Source organism: Sorghum bicolor, chromosome 8 (assembly GCF_000003195.3).
Source record: "Sorghum bicolor cultivar BTx623 chromosome 8, Sorghum_bicolor_NCBIv3, whole genome shotgun sequence".
NCBI lineage: Eukaryota > Viridiplantae > Streptophyta > Magnoliopsida > Poales > Poaceae > Sorghum > Sorghum bicolor.
Window position 1 is genome coordinate 25,037,097 of NC_012877.2, and position 21,105 is coordinate 25,058,201.

Sequence of the window (21,105 nt, forward strand, 5' to 3'; positions counted from 1 at the left end):
GGCCTGGATCCTCGTGGAACACGCTGGCCACGAGAGCACCCATCTCCGGCGGAAACACGGCGGCGCTGCGCACCGTGTCCGGCGACGGAGAGCATGGTAGAGCGTCCGCCAAGTGGCGCAAAAGCTCGCTACGGACCTAAGCTACCTCTAGGACCTAACCAGAGATGACGAGAGGCTTCACAGGGCTCGGCATTGAGTTCGCCGGAGAAGAAGGTCACGGCGACCCGAGTTGGGGGAAGAAGGAAATGTCGGCTCACCGGTGGATTTCTCGGCGAGTTAGATGGTGGAGATTGGAGAGCGGTTCACGGCGGAGCTTTGGGTGAAGTTTGGTGGGCAATGGCGCAGCAGGGAACGCGCGCGAGCTCGCCGGAGTAAGCTCGCGGAGGAGAGCTCCCGGCGGCTGCGTTTCTGGCGAGCAGGGCGAGGGAGAGCGAAGTGGACGCGTCCACTCTGCGCGGGCGACGCCGTGGAGGTCATGCACGCGACGGGAGCTGACAGGCGAGGCCAGAAATGGCGTACGGACGACAAATGTCGCCGTTGTGCTGCCGCCGGTCGGCCACGTCGGCGAGCTTCAAACCGATTCAGACAAAACAATGGCCGACTGATAGAGCTACTTTGGCAACGATTTACTCCCAAACCAGTGCGAATTAGAGGACGGTGCAGTTGACAAAGTTGGAGTTCCAACTGAGTTCTAAAACATTGTCAATTGGAGCAAAAGCCAATTCGACCTGGATTGAAAGATATAGAGTTTTCAAAATTGATCAAGCAAACTGGTTTCGTTCCAGGACTTAGAAAATTTTCTAAGTGTTGGAAACAGCCCCAAATCTGCCTTGTGGGTCTCTTTTGAGCTATTTGTGGTCATTTTCATGCGATGGCCATAAAACAACTTTTGTTCCATATAAAATTTTCTACAACTTTTCTGTAGAAAGTTTTGACATGCAAACATTTTATGAAACACTTTTTAAAAGCCTAAGCAAAAGAGGTTTCTAGGGCCTATTTTCATAAGTGTGACTTAAAGGCATATTTTGGAGAAGTGACCAACATGAACATTGTTCCCAAAGTCAAGTTAAACATAGATAAACTAATTACCAAGGCATTGAGCACAAACACAAGCATGGTTCACTCAATTATAAGCATAGGAAGCCTATTTAAGCAAGTTAAAACACATTTTTGCATAGAATGACATGGCTCCAGGTATATGATGATCATGATATGCTTTGAGTAGATGATGATGCTTATGCTATGCACATGATCAATGCAACCATAACACTGGGGTGTTACAGCCCTCCCCCCTTACAAAAATCTCATCCCGAGATTTGAAAGCTTACTGATTTTCGAAGAATGTTTTGTAAACTTCTTTTAAATAATCCTCCGTCTCCCAAGTGGCATCTTCTTCCCCATGGTTGCTCCACAATACCTTGTAGAGCTTAACCACACGATTACGCGTCTCCCGTTCCTTGCGATCAAGAATCGCCACGGGTTTCTCCTCATACACCAAGTCTGACTTCAACTTGATATCTCGAACTTCCACTCGTTCCTCCGGTACACGAAGGCACTTCTTCAATTGTGATACGTGGAAGACAGGGAAAATAGCTCGAAGCGCAACTGGGAGTTGAACTTTGTATGCCACATTCCCTTTCTTTTCGAGAATCCAATAAGGTCCCACATAGCGAGGTGCAAGCTTTCGCTTGACTCCGAACCTTTGTACACCCTTCATCGGAGACACCTTGATGTACACATGGTCACCAACTGAAAACTCAATCGCCTTCCTTCTCTTGTCGGCACAACTTTTCTGACGAGCTTGAGCAGCTTCCAGATGTTGCTGGATAGTACGGACTTTCTGCTTGGCTTCGTTCACGAAATCGATGCCATAATACCTTCGCTCTCCGGCTTCCACCCAGTTCAACGGGGTTCGACACTTTCGACCATACAAGGCTTCAAATGGAGCCATCTTGATACTCTCCTGATAACTATTGTTGTAGGAGAACTCAGCTAATGGCAACCACTTAACCCAAGAACCTTTTGAAGAGAGAGCGCATGCCCTCAACATGTCTTCGAGGATTTGGTTGACCCTTTCAGTTTGACCAGCTGTTTGGGGATGATAAGCAGAGCTGCGGACTAAATGAGTACCAATTTGCTCATGCAGACATTCCCAAAAACGAGCAGTGAACTGTGGTCCGCGATCGGATATGATTGTTCGAGGCACACCATACAGACGAACAATGTGCTCGAAATACAACTCCGCATACTGATGTGGACGATAGTCAGTTAGGACTGGAATAAATCGAGCAACTTGGTCAAACGATCTACAATCACCCAAATGGAGTCGTACCCCTTAACAGAAGTTGGGAGTCCACTGATGAAATCTGTTGACACTAGCTAACACCACTTAGATACTAGGTTGTCATCCCTAGCATGGCGCCAGAGTGTACAAAGGTATTTATAAATGTAAAGGCTCTCTAGAAAATAATCTATTCTATCCGCAAGCGCACAGATAAAACACCTCATTGTAGCATTTCACCAGGATAAGTATTCCAGGTATCGTTATTTATAATTTTGCTCTAGGGATCTCAAGAAGATGGAATTAAATCAAGGGACAAAATCTATCAAGGCATAGACTAGAGATAAACTTGCAAGAACATGATTACTAATGAGAAACTCGTCACACAGTCACTTACTTTAGCAGGGGGTAAACCATAAAGATAATGATAATAAAGTATAAGTTCATGGGTAGATAACACAGCGATTAGAAAATAGACTACTCCTCATATATGTAGGTGATGTCGGATTAGCTAGAGAATGGATTCTAAGTTATCTACTAACTACTAAGTCATAATCTACTCTAGTTATCTACAAGATCATGTATAGCATAAAAGACTCTTCATTCATGTATAAGGAACATTGATAAAGTAAATCAGAACATCGCATGACTTACTCCACAATACCGGTTCTGCCTGTCCTATCAACGGAGGGTGGACTATATAAGAATCAACGAAGCTGTCACTATCGCGAACTACCACACGACTCAGCCAATAGGATACATTTGCAGATAAATAACATCTAAGCACCACGCTCACATGTGATCTATCACCTAACTCCCTCGCGTCAAGAGCTAAGCGCTTTGCAAACTTATACATAAACTCATTATCAATTAGAACTATATCAAATATAGAACTAGAGCAAACTAAGAACATAATAATTAGAGACATAATGCAATTAGAACAATAGAATTAGAGAAAGATATGAATAATACCAATCTTTATTACCGAAGATCCGAATCCATAGCGTAGTGCTCTACTTCTCTAATTGCTATCTAATCAACCTCTAAACTTGAAGGATTAGGGAGTAGCTAATTCTAATTCTCTGCGAGAGAGAGAGATCTAAACCCTAACTTTGATGGCTACCTCTGAATAATGATTTCTCCTCTCCTCCTCCAGGGGCCAGGGGGTCTGGTTTTATAGTCCCCTCAAGTGAACGTGAGCCATTGGATCAAACCGACATAGATTGTATGGTTTAGATTGATCCTTTAGGTCGGTGGAGAGTTGTCCCGAGAGAGTCCTGATCCAACTCCTGGCCAGGGCAGACGCCCAAGGGGGGTGGGCGGCCGCCCAGCTCCCGAGCCCGATTCGCGTCCCGTTCGTTCCTGTGGCTTCTGGATCCTTCTAGATTGAGGAAAATTGCGCGGCACGTAATTATCTCGTTGTAAACATGACATGTGGGCCTTCTCTCCCTATTTTCTGATAAACCCCTGCAAAAATAGATAAACACCAAAGCTCGTGGAATTCTATCAGATAAAACCCTAATTCTAGATGTTTGTTTCATATTGATCCTTTTTCATGTTTATTTGATTATTAATTTTAGTACTTAAGGACCGTCAACAAACTCCCCCAATCTTACCCTTTGCTCGTCCCTGAGCAAATAGCTAAACTTAGACGGATCAGGAGTTGCTTCGATGTTTTCTTTCCTGACAGGCACACATGCTTTTACATAAAAATTCTTCCAGATTAGAGTGAAGTGTTATGGAGTTTAGTACCTGCACTTAAATCTTAAGTAATCAAAAGACAAAATAGTTAAGTCAAGCACTATCCCTCTTGTCTATACTTCACCTTTGTTCTAGATTTTTTCATAAGTTTTCAAAATAAAACTCAGAGTTCCCAGCAATGATCTCTCAAGTCTCTCTATATGTGGTATTTGTGGATCCTTACCATAATGTCACTTACCTATAGCTAATAGAATATTTAACTGGAGCTCATAGGAGTGGAAAACAGCTCATACATATGTTGTCTAATCGAGCCATGGATCCAAAGGAACTCAGCATATAATTAAATCAAGATGTGCATGTGTGGTAGAGTAAATGATAGTGATGGTGAAAATGCAATAGTGATAATAATAAAATTTAGTTCTCATTGCTCCTTATATTGCTATTTCTCCTCTTATTTGATCTTTGCTTTGGGAGAACTTGGGCTATCTTTTTCTCTTTTCTTTTTTTTTTCAGGTGGGTAGTAGATACCCCTAATTCTACTGTCGGACACTTGTCCATTTTTTCCGCTCAAGTGGGCATCTTTGTACCCCTAATTCTACTTCGGACACTTGTCCATTTTTACCTCTCACTCTTTTTCTTTCTTTTTCGATGTTCCCAGGCACTTGCCCCTTTTTATTTCCTCGTATATATTTTTGCATAACCCATGCCTCTTCTGCATTGAATCTTTTTAGAGAGAGAGAATAACAATATTCGGGACAGTGAGTGATAATATTTTTAGCAATTTTAATGATTGATGATAAATGCTGTGGTAGATGTGTGCAAGTGAATATCTTAATTTAACCACATGAAAAGCTCCTAAGGGTCTACACAGCTCGATCAAACTCAATGTGAATATAGTAAAAGATGTTATAGCAAGTATGGCTGTGGTAGGTAGTTTTGTATACTAGGAACTCATCATGTGATTTGTAAGTTTTCAAAAATAAATCTCTAGAACTTGGTGTAGTAGGAACAAGATAAACAGTAGCTCAACTTTATATCATGCCTTTCTCTTACCTAGACTTTAGTTTTATGCTTCCCCAAAGATAGAAATTTTAGTTTTAGTAATTCCTGGAAGAATTCTAATATAAAAGCTAGGTACTTGAAAGTAAGCAAACAGAGCAACTATTCATCATTTCCATCATGTATATTTTTGGTCTTTTATTTATTTATTTATTTTTTTCTAGAGATTAAACTTAGTAGAAAAATAAAACACACTTATCTACACACTCTTTTTATTTTGTTTTCATCTTTATAAAGTGCAGTAAATTAAAGCAAGAAAATATTTATTTGGTTTTCTAAGTTTTTCCTTTAAGATAAATTAAATACAAGAATAGAAAAGAATAAATAAGAAGAGCAAATAGAAACTTACTTGATAAATTTAGGGAGGAACTCCCCCAAGCTGGATGTTGACGTCGGTCTTACCCGATGTTCCAGAACCGCATCATGGTTGTGATGTTATCGTTCATTGTTGTAGTATCTTGTCTCTGCTCTTGTACCGCAGCGGCATGGTCCTGGTTCCATTTTTGTTGCTCTTCCAGGAGTCTTCCATCTTCTGCTTGCGTGTTCTGGATGTCGAGGAGGGTGTTGTCGGTATGAGTGAAGAAAGCACCGGCCTCTTGATAGTAGTCATTCGTGAAGGCGTAGGAGGCGTCGGAGTATCGTCCTGCATCAAATTGGGGCGGAGGTCTGGACCCTGAAGCTCCATATGGATCAGTGAAGTACCTGCCCGTATGAAAAGGCGGGTTTGTCCACTAGTGATCTTGGCTCTCCGGCCATGTCTCCTCTGTTGGCTCTTGTGGTTGCGCATGCCGAGCCCATGGGTCTCGAAGGACTCGTGGATTGTAATCGCAATAATGCAGGTGCGCTGCTTCTTTTGGTCCAGGGTCAGCTCCATACCAAGTGCGTTCTCGGTGAGTGGTTATCCTTTCAGATGCCACTCGCTGTGGAGTTCTCTGGTTCACTGTTTCTCGTAGTAGGATTGGATCGATAGTAGGGGTGTGAATGAAATCTTCGTTCTTCAGTTGCTGATAGACTTCCTTCTCTCTTCGGGTCTTCAGTCCAAGGTCTCCTATCTTGAGAAGGACCTTGACTTGCTGGCCTGATGAAGATGATGGAGCTTGTGTGGGTGTCGGGTCGACGTTCATCTCTGATGGCTGTGAGGAGTGTCGGGATGAACTCCTTGTTCCAATGTTCTTGAGAGCCTTCCCTACATTCTTCACCTTCTTAAACATCCTGCAAACAAAAGTTGGCAAAAACACAACTGGTGGAAAATGTGAGAATAAATGTTAGTGGTCAGTTGTCCGGAGTGTCAGTAGTCCGGGGGTTAATCGTTCAATACAAGTTTCTATTTTAGTAGAGCTTCCCCCTAAACAACTTTTACTTCCGCTTAGACAGCGGGATCACTATTTGCTAGGTGACAATCACTTTCTCAAAAGAACTCCAACCTTCCTTTCCACTCTCCTCTTTCTCTCTACTCTCTTCTCTTCACTACAAGAACTCATTCTCGGGAAACTGAGATTTGTGTGGTTTTCTGAAGTGTTTGTGTGAAGAGAAGGGAGCTGGAGGTGGCCTTTTATAGGCTAAGCAGGGGACAGGGCGGGCGCCCAAGGTAGGTGGGCGGGCGCCCACCTGTGGTGTCCATCCTGGGTGTGCCTCCTCCACTTGCTTCCTTGCTTTGATCTCACGCAGAATAATGTTGTGTTGGTGGTGGTTGGACGGTGGAAAGATGTCAGGTGAGTGGAAACATATTGGTGGATGAAATTATGTGATGGGATATATGTGAGGTGAAGTGTATGACATGTGGGACCCAAAGAGTGTGGGTCATGCTTCTAGAGTATCAATATAAATAAATATAATGCAGGAAAATCTATGAGAATTAACACTTAATGAAAATGATAATGGAAAATATTTTTTTGTGCCTCCACAATAATTAATAAATATGGGTTGTTACACACCACAAATATTATTTATATGGGGCTTTTTGATTATTATAATTATGCTATGACTAATGCAAGAATTAATTATGCAAGAAGTTAAATATGAGAAAATTAATAATGCGGATAAATACCGATTTACCTCCCGGTGAGGGTTTGGGATTTTTAGGTCCCCCAAGCTGTGCCTCCAAATCTTTTAATCTTCTGAGTTTCCTTCCTCTGGAGATGGTGTCTCCAGTGGTTCTTCATGAACTTCCTTCACTGTAGAGTCTCTCTCTAGTCTGGGTTTGAATGTGAAGTGTTCTTCTTGACCGTTTATGTTGAACTTGATTTCTCCCTTCCCGACATCAATGTGGGCATTGGCAGTGCTCAGACGTGGCCTTCCAAGGATGATGGACACTTTTGAGTCAAGACTCATGTCCAGTACTACGAAGTCTACTGGCACCAGGAAATCTCTGATCTTGACTGGAATGTTCTCGGTGATGCCCAGCGGGTGTCGAACCGATTGATCCGCTAGTTGTAGGCACATTGATGTTGGTTCTAAGGTTGCATGATCAAGCTTTTTGTAGACTGATGCTGGCATCACACTGACACTTGCTCCGAGATCACAAAGTGCATTGTTGAAGTGTTGGTTTCCGATCGAGCAATCAATAGTGGGACATCCTGGGTCTTCCTTCTTCTTTGGTGGCTTATTGAGGATGGCCGCACTACATTCTTCTGTCAGCTTGATAACCTCAGTGGTGGGCAGTGGTCTCTTCTTGTTAAGAATATCTCTGATGTACTTTGCATATGTAGGTACCTGTATGGCATCTAGCAGAGGTATGTTGACATATAATTTCTGAATGACCTCTACAAACTTACCAAACTGCTCATCCGACTGCAGTCCTCTGTTTCTTCTGGGAAATGGCAAATAGTTGGTGTCGTAAAATTCTTTCCTTATTTCTCTAGTTCTTGGTGGTTGGAGCAGATCTTCTGCTTCAACTGGGCTTTCTTCTTCTATCACTGCTGGTTGCACTGGTGCTGATGTTCTTTGTTTCTCTTTTGGGTATGGTGGATCTCTGGTGGCTTTGCCTCCTCTAGTAGTTATATTCTTTACCTGCTCAAGGTTAGTAGCAATAGGCAGTGCAGCAGCTATCTTTATTAATTTAAGCTCTACCTTTTTATTAAGAGTGTTTTGCTCATCAAAGGCAGTTAGTAAAAAATCCATTTTATTGTGTATATCTTTTAGAGATGATTCATTTGTATCTAGCCTTTGTTTCACTTCATCATTAATTTTGGTTTGTTGAGCAATTATCTCTTTTAATGAAAGTTGCTTGAAAGTATTACCTGCATTCATACCTTTGCTATTGGGTTGACTTGAAGTTGGTTGATATTTGTATGCTGTCTCAATGGCCCTTTGATCTTCTTTGAACTTGGCCCTCTGGTCAATCCAATGGAGCAAATTTTCCATCTTAGCTGATAATGCATTTACTTCTTCTGGTATTTCTTCAGTTTGATGACAATGTTGAGCTTTATCTTGGAACCAGCTTTGGTTTTCTGCTATCTTATCCAAAAGTATCTCTGCTTTTCCAGTTGTAAGCTCCAAGAATGATCCTTTAGCAGATGCATCTAGGCACTCACGAGCCATCTGGGTTAATCCATGGTAGAAGGTCTGCATAAGTAACCATGTGGCCATTCCATGGTGAGGACAATCTGATATGTATCCTTGAAAACGCTCCCATGCTTCTAAAATGGCTTCTATCTTCTGCTGTTGGAAACTGACAATATTTCCTCTTAAGGCAGTTGTTTTGCCTATAGGGAAAAACTTTGATAGAAAGACATCTGACAAGTTCGTCCAGTTGTTGATGTTATCTTGATGAGTGTAGAACCACTTCCTCGCTTTTCCTTCTAGTGAGAATGGAAAAAGGCGAAGCAGTATGACGTCTTTGTCAACTCCGTTGATGTGGATTGTGCTTCCAATCTCTAAGAAATTCTGCAAGTGTGCACTGGCATCTTCATGTGCCTTTCCACTGAATTGTGTAGCTTGTACCAAATTGATGAGGCTTGACTTGAGCTCAAACTCAGGTATTCCTTCTTCTACTACAAATCTTGGACCAGTTGGAATGTTGTCAAGACTTGGAGCAGAGAATTCTTGCAAGGTCTTTTGTGCCATAGCTTCAGCAATTGGTAGCTAGCTTCTTCTTCTCTTGATTGCTTTGGTTCTGATGATGAAGAGTTGAATGTACCCAAAGTCAATCCTGTTATACCCTATATAAAAATATAAACATAGAAAAACAACAGGGTGAACCTGCCAAAGCAGAGGTGCCTTGTTATGATTTCTCACTTAGTAGCTGTTTTATGCAATTATTTCTCTATAGTCTAGTCTAATGTTTTATATGAATAACCGTGATTGATTTTCTGGCTTTCCTTAATATTACCCTTTTGTTCCCTTTAATGACTTAATCCTGAGACTCATATAATTCCTATAATTCCTATAAGTATCCCCGACAACGGCGCCAGAAATGCTTGTTGACACTAGCTAACACCACTTAGATACTAGGTTGTCATCCCTAGCATGGCGCCAGAGTGTACAAAGGTATTTATAAATGTAAAGGCTCTCTAGAAAATAATCTATTCTATCCGCAAGCACACAGATAAAACACCTCATTGTAGCATTTCACCAGGATAAGTATTCCAGGTATCGTTATTTATAATTTTGCTCTAGGGATCTCAAGAAGATGGAATTAAATCAAAGGACAAAATCTATCAAGGCATAGACTAGAGATAAACTTGCAAGAACATGATTACTAATTAGAAACTCATCACACAGTCACTTACTTTAGCAGGGGGTAAACCATAAAGATAATGATAATAAAGTATAAGTTCATGGGTAGATAACACAGCGATTAGAAAATAGACTACTCCTCATATATGTAGGTGATGTCGGATTAGTTAGAGAATGGATTCTAAGTTATCTACTAACTACTAAGTCATAATATACTCTAGTTATCTACAAGATCATGTATAGCATAAAAGACTCTTCATTCATGTATAAGGAACATTGATAAAGTAAATCAGAACATCGCATGACTTACTCCACAATACCGGTTCTGCCTGTCCTATCAACGGAGGGTGGACTATATAAGAATCAACGAAGCTGTCACTATCGCAAACTACCACACGACTCGGCCAATAGGATACATTTGCAGATAAATAACATCTAAGCACCACGCTCACATGTGATCTATCACCTAACTCCCTCGCGTCAAGAGCTAAGCGCTTTGCAAACTTATACATAAACTCATTATCAATTAGAACTATATCAAATATAGAACTAGAGCAAACTAAGAACATAATAATTAGAGACATAATGCAATTAGAACAATAGAATTAGAGAAAGATATGAATAATACCAATCTTTATTACCGAAGATCCGAATTCAGAGCGTAGTGCTCTACTTCTCTAATTGCTATCTAATCAACCTCTAAACTTGAAGGATTAGGGAGTAGCTAATTCTAATTCTCTGCGGGAGAGAGATCTAAACCCTAACTTTGATGGCTACCTTTGAATAATGATTTCTCCTCTCCTCCTCCAGGGGCCAGGGGATCTGGTTTTATAGTCCCCTCAAGTGAACGTGAGCCATTGGATCAAACCGACATAGATTGTATGATTTAGATTGATCCTTTAGGTCGGTGGAGAGTTGTCCCGAGAGAGAGTCCTGATCCAACTCCTGGCCAGGGCGGGCGCCCAAGGGGGGTGGGCGGCCGCCCAGCTCCCGAGCCCGATTCGCGTCCCGTTCGTTCCTGTGGCTTCTGGATCCTTCTAGATTGAGGAAAATTGTGTGGCACGTAATTATCTCGTTGTAAACATGACATGTGGGCCTTCTCTCCCTATTTTCTGATAAACCCCTGCAGAAATAGATAAACACCAAAGCTCGTGGAATTCTGTCAGATAAAACCCTAATTCTAGATGTTTGTTTCATATTGATCCTTTTTCATGTTTATTTGATTATTAATTTTAGTACTTAAGGACCGTCAACAAAATCCATGCTGACTTCTTCCCATTTCCAACCAGGAATTGACAAGGGTTGAAGCAAACCAGCTTTCATGTGAACAGCTTTCACACGACAACAATTGTCACAACGAGCGACAAAAGCAGCTATCTCCTTTTTCATCTTTGTCCACCAAAACAACGGTTTTAAATCCTGATACATCTTGCTACTACTAGGATGAATAGACAATTTGGATGAATGAGCCTCAGATAAGATCTGATTTTGCAGCTCACGGTCTTTTGGGACCACAAGTCGATCCTTGAACCAAAGGATTCCGTTCTCATCGACCCGGAAATGCTTGGTTTCTTCTTCCTTCATTTTCCTCTTTATATGGTGGATGCCTACATCTGTCTGCTGCAATTCGATGACTCGATTGCGAATGGTACTTTCCAGAGAAATCTGGTTGAGCACAAGTGGATGCATAAGATGTGATAACAACGGATCTTCCACTTGGATTGAGTGACAGTGCGCTTTCCGACTCAAGGCATCCGCCACCACGTTTGCCTTGCCCGGATGATAGTGCACTTGGAGATTATAATCTTTAATCAACTCAAGCCACCTTCGCTGTCGCATGTTCAGTTCAGGTTGAGTGAAGATATACTTGAGGCTCTTGTGATCGGTATAGATATTACACAGATTACCCGGCAAATAATGCCTCCAGATTTTTAAAGCATGAACAACTGCTGCCAATTCTAAGTCATGAGTAGGGTAATTGACCTCATGCTTTCGAATTTGGCGTGAGGCATACGCAATTACGCGACCTTCCTGCATCAACACACAGCCTAAACCAATGCCCGACGCGTCACAAAAGACATCAAAGGGCCTTTCGATATCAGGTTGAGCTTGGACAGGAGCTGATGTCAGCAATGTCCTCAACTTGTGGAATGCGTCTTCACACTCAGGTTTCCACACAAACTTCTCATCCTTCTAAAGTAGGCGAGTCATAGGCTTGGATATTTTGGAGAATTCCGGAATGAATCGACGGTAATATCCTGCCATCGTGTATCGAAGTTGGAACTTTCCAATCTAGCACTTCTTGCACCTTAGCAAGATCCACCGATATGCCTTCTTCAGATAAGATATGGCCCAAGAAAGGTACTTTCTTTAGCCAAAACTCGCATTTGCTAAACTTGGCATAAAGCTGATGTTCGCGCAAACGCGACAACACTACACGCAGATGCTCTGCATGCTCCTCTTCATTGCGAGAATATACCAAGATATCATCAATGAAGACCACCACAAACTTGTCCAATTCGGGCATGAACACCGAATTCATGAGATACATGAAATGAGCAGGTGCATTCGTAAGGCCGAAAGACATGACAAGGTACTCATACAGCCCATACCTCGTCGAGAAAGCTGTCTTAGGTACATCTTCAGGACGGATCTTGATCTGATGGTACCCAGATCGCAAATCAATCTTGGAGAATACCTTAGCTTTAGACAACTGATCAAACAAAATATCAATGCGAGGAAGAGGGTATTTGTTCTTGATAGTCACCGCATTTAGGGGACGATAGTCCACACACATGCGCAACGATTGATCCTTCTTCTTCACAAAGATAGCCGGACAACCCCAAGGAGAAGAACTAGGACGAATAAGACCCTTCTTCAATAACTCATTTAGTTGGGTCTTAAGCTCAGCTAATTCATTGGGTGGCATTCTATAAGGTCTTCTAGAGATAGGAGCGGTACCTGGAATCAATTCAATTTTGAACTCCACATCCCGATCTGGAGGAAGCCCGGGCAAATCATCAGGAAATACATCCAGAAACTCACACACCACTGGAATATCCTGAATAGCCTTAGATGTAACTGCATTCACAGTGCTACGGATATGAATATCACGGGGAAGCTGCACTAGAAATGCCTCCTTGGAATTTGGGTCTTTCAACATCACTACACGAGTGGTGGTGTCGATAAGAACTCCATTGCCACTCATCCACTTCATCCCCAGAATTACATCTATGCCCACACCGGGTAGAACAACCAAATCAGCAAGAAACTGACGGCCTCCTATATCCAGAGTTGCCCCCAAAACCACTTGATTTGTGGAAATATCATTCCCCGCAGCACTAATACAATAACTGCCCTTATCAAGTGTAATGGCCTTGATGCTATGCTTAGACACAAATTCAGAACTCACAAAGGAATGCGATGCTCCAGAATCAAAAAGCACGAGTGCACCATGTTGATTAACCAGAAACTTACCAGCCGTGACTACCTCACCAGCAGGGATTGCTTCCATAGTTGTGTAGTGAACACGCCCCTGACGGACGTTCCCTTGGTTGCCCTTCTTTGGCGGGTAAGGACAGTTGCTCTGCCAATGCCCGGTCTGATTGCAGTTCCAGCATGGACGGTTGGCAGGTGGAGTCTTGGCATAGTTGGGACCCGTGTTGCCCCTAGGAAGAGCAATAGAGCACCCCTTGCGAAAACCCGTCTTGGCCTGATTCTTCTTCATCGGAGGGCGGTACCGCTGGTTAGACGTTGGGGCACAGAACGGTGGCTTAGCTGCCACTGGAGCCTTGGACTGAGATGACCCGACCCCGGCCTCAAAGGCCCTCTTACGAGTCTTGGTCGCAGTGTACACAGTGTTATAGTTCTCTTGAGTGAGAGCATCACTGACAAACTCATTGAAAGTTGCACACTTACTACGGCCCATAGTCTTCAGCAATTTGGGGCCCAAACCCCGCTTGAAGCTAGCAATCTTTTTCGTCTCCGTGTTCACGAACTCAGGAGCATACCTAGACAAATGATTGAAAGCATGCAAATACTCCTTCAGAGTCTTGTTGCCCTGAGTCAACTACATAAACTCAGTATGCTTCATCTCAATGACACCAGGAGGAATGAAATGCCCCTTGAAAGCTTCACGGAAAAGATTCCAGTCAACCACTGTGTTGGCTGGAAGAGCTTCCCGATACTGATTCCACCAGATGCCTGCCGGTCCTTGCAGTTGGTGAGCTGCATATTCTGCCTTCAAACCTTCAGTCAAACGAAGCAAGCAGAACTTTTGTTCCACCGTGTTTAGCCATTCTTCAGCTTGAAGGGGTTCTTCAGCTTCTCTGAAAGGTGGGGGCTTGGTATCCATGAAGTCCTTGAAGCTACTGTACTGGTTAGGAGCTGGCCCTTCTTGTGCATTACGACCACCCTGATTTGCCATCCGATTGATGGTCTCAGTGAGCATCCTCTGATTTTCCACCATCATTTGCATCAGCTCAGCTGGATTTGGTGGTGGGGGAGGAGGAGGTGGATTCATGTTTGCACGCTGTTCCGCATCTCGGGTGCCACGAGACATCTGTAAAGACACAGTCAGTGAGCATTGATGATGACAAGATTTGCTGCAGAAGAACTTATATTCATGCCTGAAAGTATTCGAGAGAATAGCTTTACAGAAAGGCACAACAATTCAATTCCACAAAACAACATCACCAATCCAACACATGACATAGATATCCGCAATACGCACCATAACGGAAAACATCGGCATAACATAACGATCATATTAAGACTGCACATCGGGTCCATAAAGTTATTACACCAACACAGTACATGCCATGAGTCAAGGTCGAAGTTCCGGATTACAACATGGGTACAAAAGCATCACCACTAGCTGCCAACTACAAAAGATCCTCACAAGACACTACCCACTACTCCCTACACTCCAGGCTCGTCGTCCGAGTCAGCGTCGAAGATCGCCTCTCCATCCTCATCGCTAACCGGCTCAAGCTCCTCGTCCACCACGTCCTCGTGCAAAGGTGGTGCAGCCGCTGCTAGACCATCGACCTCCATACCATCATCATCGGCCACAATCACCTGAGGTCCCACCTCTGGATACATGGGTATAGGGCGAGGAATAGGGTGTAGCAAGTTATTGAGACGGTGAATCTCCACAAGACCAGCCTCAATCTGATCCTGTAGATAGTTCTCCCGCTCAAGCGACTGAACTCGGTGCATCTCCCATGCTTGGCGCCTGTTCTCCGACACGCGGAATGCAGTATCCCTTTCACAGGTGAGCTGCACCAAGCGCTCCTATAAGGTCTCCCTCTCTCTAGCTAACTGGCTCATCTAATCCTGCTTATGATCTCTCTCTCTAATGGCCTTCACCCACTGCTGCCTACGATACTCCGCAATGTCTTCCCAGTCATTGCGGTCCTTCTGAGCTTGCTCCAGGAGTCTAGCTTGCTTGCGAAACTTGCGAGCACGCTTTTCAGCCTTCCGCTACATCTCCTGAGCCCTGCGAACAGCCACCATCACCTGTGCATAGGTGTTCTCTCGCTGACTGATCAGGTTGAGCACAGCCATCATAGCGCTCATAGCAGGACTAGAACTCTCAGCTCTCTCTCCCCCGCCTCGAACCAAAGCATAACCATCAGCCTGTTTCCACTCCGCTGCTGTTGGGTCAGCACGGGGAATGGAGGCCGCTGGTCCTCCCGTCAGCTCATCTCCACACCTTTGACAAATATCGAGCAGGATAGTCTGGGCTGCAACCTGAGCTGCCTCCCAAGGAGTCTACCCATCTGAGCTACAAGTCCAGCCTATCCATGCAGGCTTGTCCCCATGTGGAGGGACAACTCCCTGCACAGCAAACCACTGTATCCCTCCAGTGCTCTCCAACTCCCACCAGGAATACTGAGGTGGCTTAGTATACCCGACAGACTGAAGCACTCTCCAGAGCAAGGTAGGAGTGCCAAACTCGCTCAAGAAAGTGTCACTGGGACGGGGTGAAGCGGGTGCGTCCATCTGTGGAAAGGAATAGGAATACCATGGGTAATAGAGGATTAGTTTAAGCGACATTTATTTATTTAAAAGGGACGAAATTGTAAGGGTAGGAGTAGACAGAATGTATGCATGAATGCGACATGATGCATGCACGAACCGTACGTCCTCACAAACTTAAAAAATTAATATTCTAACGGATATACGGTGGCATACATTCGTCTCTCGATACGATAACTATCAGTTTACACGTGCGCTGTTAGAGTACCTGCAGAAAACTTCATTTCAGCCCAACAGTTCCCAATATATCACTCAAGAAAGCAGTAAACTAAGTGCACATTGCTTGGACATACCCAAACATGCACAAACAATGACACCACAACTACTCGAGAAATTAAATACTCCCCAATTAAGTTTCCTTCGTGGTTCCATGGTTTCGACATGTATCCACTCCAGAAAACCACCGCGAACACTCTCCTAGACCGACGTTTGGACGATCATGCTCTCACAGCTCACACTTACCTGAGCGTAGGTGCGACGTTGCATAATTTAAATCTAGCGACATATGTGGCTACTTCACATATGAAGGCTACCTCCACCATTAGACCACAGGGTAGCATAGTGCGGTCATCACACATCCATACCTGAGTACTGCCGGAGATGCATAAATAAAACCCCCAAGTCAGTACTTAAATAGCCACCTATAGTCCTTATGTGGGCAAGGAGGATTCGACCACTGACATAACTTAATTAGTTGTTTTACACTATTTTATTTAAAACTCTTTTGTTTTAAATACACAAACGCTGCATTCATAATGCTGAACTTGCTTCGATACCAGCTGTCACAGAACCGACCAAATTATAAGAGTTCAAGTGCAGAAACGATCGCCAAGCAATCAAGTTTCCAAACTTGAGCCCATATAATCCCGGTAGTCAATTGAAATCACGAAGGACTTCAAACCAACTCGCAACAAAACAACATCGTAATAGTTCAACATAAACACAACGAATGTTACATAGTCATACATTGCCGTCGAAGCGGCACCACATCGGAGTATTAAGTTATTACAACACTTGTTCGAATTAGCGGAAGCAAAATAGTTACACACACTTTCCAAAGTTCAGTTCATAAGTTTGAGTTACTGCCAGAGTCTATGTTATCCTTCCAAAAGCAACAGGTACGAAGTTGTTAGAGAACCGTGCCCAACGGTTAGTCCTCATCCCCAGCGGGATGGAGACAGGTCTTGCAGAAGCCGTCATAGAAGATGTCATCTGCAACAGGTGGGAATAAACCCTGAGTACGAGAATGTACTCAGCTAGACTTACCCGTCTAGTAAAACATAAAAGACACCAAGGATCATGCAAGGCTAAATATCAAGTGGAGCTGGTTGACTCACCTTTTGCCAAAAGCTTAACTTACGACTAAGTTATTTTGAGAGCATCATATTTATTTATCATCAGCCTACCACTAGATTAGCACCTGTACTACAACACATCACTTAATTATTACAAACAATAATAACCATATCAAATTCATCATGTGTTCTTCTTGCTATCATCATTATCATGAACCAAGTTCATTAGTGACAGCTACGTTTGCCGCTGCTCTATCAGGTTCTCACTAACCGGGAGAGACGGCGATTCGAATCGAATTTCTATCCAGCTGGAGGGTTATTCCTAGCACTCACCCAAGCATCCCCTGCCGGAGAGCCAACGGGTTACCTTTGCTACAACTCAGGAATCGTGGCTCCGATCAGCGCCGCACTCCCAGGGCTACCACTCTGCCAGGGAGGTCAGGAATTTTAACTCACCTGCCTATGGACTTACGCCAATGGTCCCCCGCACACCGCACTTCCTCCGGTAGTGTGCACTTTATACTTGCCGGTCTTCCGGCCTGAGTCATACTACTCGGCTTCGCGGTCGGAATGAGTTATCCGGCCAACTAAGTGTCAGGCATGCGTTCAACATGACAAGAGGACGTACAACGATCGGTCCTTAGCTGCCACAGACGGAGTTACTACAAACTTGCAAAACTCCGCCCGGCTTAAGTCAATTTAATCAGGTTCCATCCACGATAGCACATATAGACCATCGTGATCCGACATAACCCTATATCGCGCAGGTGACAGGATATCACCCGACTTCTACCGATTAAAGCATGGCTAAGTGGCTACTCGATCCTAACTCTACAACCAGAGTGTGGTGAGTTATCTGGACAAGGATAGAGTAGAATGCAGCAAAAGTTTCATCACAACTCCTATACGTAATGCATCAATAGATATAATATATTAAGTAAACTTTCGAAAATAAAGGGAGACTTATAATGCTCCGGGGCTTGCCTTTCACGAACGACACCGGCTCGTGATTCGGGCACTCAACTTCTTCTTCGGGCTCCTCAAGTCCGGCTTGCTGGACCTCCACCTCTTGGCTGCCCTCCTGACCTTCGGGATTCGCCTGCAGCTCGTAGAAGGCTGTCGCGTCCGATGCACCTATTGCATGCCCGAACAATAAGAAGATGCACATGCTAAAGATGAATGCTTGATAGCATAAGTAGCTCACTGGACACTCAATTACGGAGCAAAAGTTATAACAAGCTCACACAAGTTAATAAGTTAGCTTAGCCCAAAACCTATCATGATACTAAATCAGCAAGCAACACAAAACAGGAGTGACTTGGTAAATAAATCATAACTAAAGATAGACAGGTCCAACAAACATGAGTGAAGACATTCTGGAAAGCTTATGAAATTGTCCACAAATCATCTTTAAACATCACAGCAAGATTCCTACATGAAACCAGTCATTTAAACAAGGTTCCAGGTTCTGTTCCAGAAAAACAGAGAGCACCTATTTCTGGAACCTAAATTGGAACAGCCATAACTTTTAAATTACAGGACCAATTCATTCCAAATTTAAACCACAGCTAGTTCAATAAGTTTACTACAACTTTGATTTAGACAAGTTGCCCAGAAAACCAAATTATCATCAAGCAAAAGTTAAATTGCTCCCTTGCTGTCCAGAACAGCCTTTAACCCTATAATTAATTATTTAATGACATGACCAAAACACAAACCATGCCAACCACATGGCTTATGAGCACAAGCACATTACAAGTTTGCCAGAACATCAGATGACAACCCTCAACATTTACTTAACAAGGCATTTATTAATTAATTCTAGATAAGAGCATAATTATAAGATACCAGTCAAAGTGCTCAGAAAACTCTACAAAAATTACAGAAGCACAAGTATAGCATCAGGGCATCACCATAAAAATTTCAGAGCAATTGCACATACTAAATTAAAGATATGTATTTAACATGTGCCAAGGCTCTTATTTCATAAATTCAGAAACAAGACTTATATGGTACCAAACAACAGATTTCAGATTACTTATATATGAGAAATACCATGAACATGTTTACTACCAAAGTAGAGCACCAGCATAAGCACCAATTATTTTATATGATTTAATTAAAGAAACAAGCCACACTTCAATCATAAATTGCATATCAAAGCTGCAGCACACCAAAAATCATGAAATATTTACCAAAGCACTCTAATACCATACAGAGACTACCATAAAATTTTCAGAGTAAACTAAACAGTATCACAAGAGATATGCATTTATCCAAGAATAACAAGATTAAATCCTTAATAAATATTTTCCCAGCAAACATGGTTCATTTTATATTTTTATTAAAAACTAGCCATCTCAAGGAATACCACAAAATTTGTTTCACAATTTTTGGATCTCAGAAACAGGAAATATGATTTTTGCAAGAAAGCCAAAAATCCAGATTTCGAATAAAAGAAAAGGAGGGAAGGAGGTGACACTGACAGTGGACCCCATCTGTCAGGTCCTTCTTCCTCACGGCCGAAGCGACTTTTGCCGGTGATTTCTCCGCGACGGCGAGGTCTCCGGCCAAACCAAGGGCATCAGCGTGATCCCCAAACCCTAACGACTCGATTGACCCCCTTTTCCCCACGGCGGAGCCACCGGAAAGGGCCTGCCGTCGACGATGGTGGCTCGGCGGAGGTGCTCGGCGTTACGCCGGAGCCCTCAGGCCGGTAGAGCGCAACCCGAGGCATTCACAGCACCAGCGGACTACGGCGAAGCTTCCTAGGTACATAGCTTGGCCTGGATCCTCGTGGAACACGCTGGCCACGAGAGCACCCATCTCCGGCGAAAACATGGCGGCGCTGCGCACCGTGTCTGGCGACGGAGAGCTTGGTAGAGCGTCCGCCAAGTGGCGCAAAAGCTCACTACGGACCTAAGCTACCTCTAGGACCTAACCAGAGACGACGAGAGGCTTCACAGGGCTCGGCATTGTGTTCGCCGGAGAAGAAGGTCACGGCGAGCCGAGTTGGGGGAAGAAGGAAATGTCGGCTCACAGGTGGATTTCTCGGCGAGTTAGAAGGTGGAGATTGGAGAGCGGTTCACGGCGGAGCTTTGGGTGAAGTTTGGTGGGCAATGGCGCAGCAGGGAACGCGCGCGAGCTCGCCGGAGTAAGCTCGCGGAGGAGAGCTCCCGGCGGCCGCGTTTCTGGCGAGCAGGGCGAGGGAGAGCGAAGTGGACGCGTCCACTCTGCGCGGGCGACGCCGTGGAGGTCATGCACGCGACGGGAGCTGACAGGCGGGGCCAGAAACGGTGTACGGATGACAAATGTCGCCGTTGTGCTGCCGCCGGTCGGCCACGTCAGCGAGCTTCAAACCGATTCAGACAAAACGATGGCCGACTGACAGAGCTACTTTGGCAACGATTTACTCCCAAACCATTGCTAATTAGAGGACGGTGCAGTTGACAAAGTTGGAGTTCCAACTGAGTTCTAAAACTTTGTCAATTGGAGCAAAAGCCAATTCGACCTAGATTGAAAGATATAGAGTTTTCAAAATTGATCAAGCAAACTGGTTTCGTTCCAGGACTTAGAAAATTTTCTAAGTGTTGGAAACAGCCCCAAATCTGCCTTGTGGGTCACTTTTGAGCTATTTGTGGTCATTTTCATGAGATGGCCATAAAACAATTTTTGTTCCTTATAAAATTTGCTACAACTTTGCTGTAGAAAGTTTTGACATGCAAACATTTTATGAAACACTTTTTAAAAGCCTAAGCAAAAGAGGTTTCTAGGGCCTATTTTCATAAGTGTGACTTAAAGGCATATTTTGGAGAAGTGACCAACATGAACATTGTTCCCAAAGTCAAGTTAAACATAGATAAACTAATTACCAAGGCATTGAGCACAAACACAAGCATGGTTCACTCAATTATAAGCATAGGAAGCCTATTTAAGCAATTTAAAACACATTTTTGCATAGAATGACATGGCTCCAGGTATATGATGATCATGATATGCTTTGAGTAGATGATGATGCTTATGCTATGCAAATGATCAATGCAACCATAA